We start from the raw sequence: 1,430 nt of genomic DNA, 5'->3' as shown, positions 1-1,430 counted from the left end.
CCAGAGTGGCCTAGGCTGGAGGGTGCTGAACCAGTTAAGTGCATACAGACGTACAGCCTCCAAACCATAGCTTGTATGCACAGATGGACCAGCTCTCAGGTGGATTAGATGTACCACCGCATCCTGGCGAGTGGAGCTCGGGAGGAGCTGGGGCAGGGGCAGCAGTTGATTTCATGACTAGTTCAATTGTGGAGTAGGGGAGAATGCAAAGTGAATGCTAACTTCTCCATGAGTAATGCAAAAAACTGGAATGGCACTCCTGCATTCTTCTGCGTGGTCCTCATCTGTGTTCAGTTCCCCCTGAAGTAATTTCTGACAGCGAGGGGATATTTTAAGGGCTAACTTTTCTGCTGAGGGAGACCAGCTGATTGGGCACAGGAAGTGGGAGAAGTGACAGAGTCGCTTAAGAGTGGCTTTAGGGAATTCTCCCTTTCTCTCTTGACTGTGGCTAGTCTCAGGGGATTAGCCAAATCCAATCCGGTGAGAGCACCCTCCCTCTGTGGTAGTAATCTTCATGAGTTGTGGCAAGCATTTTCAGGCTGTTCTGCAGGTCTCTTACAGTACCTTAAAAAGATGCGAGGAAAAAAGTGATTAACAGGGGCATGTGTGCTATGTGGACCACAGATCTGCGGTGGCAGGGAAGTATTGAATGGTTTAATGCAAAGGAACACTTGAGTTTGTGAAGCAAACTTGAACTCTAAAGGCTGCAATAGGTGTAAACAGTGCACGATGACAGATCTACTGTTAATAACATGGTAAAAAACTTCAGGTAAAAAAAAAATCCCGATAAAGCAGGGTATCATTGCACTTTTGTTCTTTCTGTTTATATATTCTACATAAAGATTTATAGTTTAACTGAATGTTATATGTAATTATTACCTTTTTCAAAGAAACTTAAATAATCTCATTTTAAAAATTAGTGGGAGGTCAACACAATATATGCTTTTACTGATCTGCCTCCACAACCTCAATGGTAATGCCAAAAACATCTTGTGATATTATAGCTTAGTAGGCAGAGAGGCATAACAATAGGGAGCAATGGCTATACAATTTTAATTTTGTAAAATTTGTTAATACAGTTTGCATGATCTTGGAATAACCCTTCTAGACTTTTCAGGTGAATTAGTTCTTCTCACCAATGTAGGTTTTTCCCATGTCCTGCTTTCTAGGAAATAAAAATCTGTATTAAAACTTTCCCAGATGGCAAGAGCCTTTCCCTAGCTGAAGCAAAGGAGCATCTAAGAGCGATACATTTGTCACATGGCTTAATGTCTCTCTCCAGTTTATTCCTACATCCTGTGGTCAAAAGTAATCACTTCTGTCTAGTCAGAAATCTGTTAGCTTCAGAAGCTTAAGGCATGCTGGGAGAAATAACTGTGTTATCACCACAATAGTCTTCCACTGGATCTGTTGATGCTGTGCTGACATTA

Source organism: Pterocles gutturalis, unplaced genomic scaffold (assembly GCF_000699245.1).
Source record: "Pterocles gutturalis isolate BGI_N339 unplaced genomic scaffold, ASM69924v1 scaffold25432, whole genome shotgun sequence".
NCBI classification, from domain to species: domain Eukaryota; kingdom Metazoa; phylum Chordata; class Aves; order Pterocliformes; family Pteroclidae; genus Pterocles; species Pterocles gutturalis.
The sequence above is the reverse complement of the archived record's forward strand: the minus strand, read 5'-3'. Positions refer to the sequence as shown.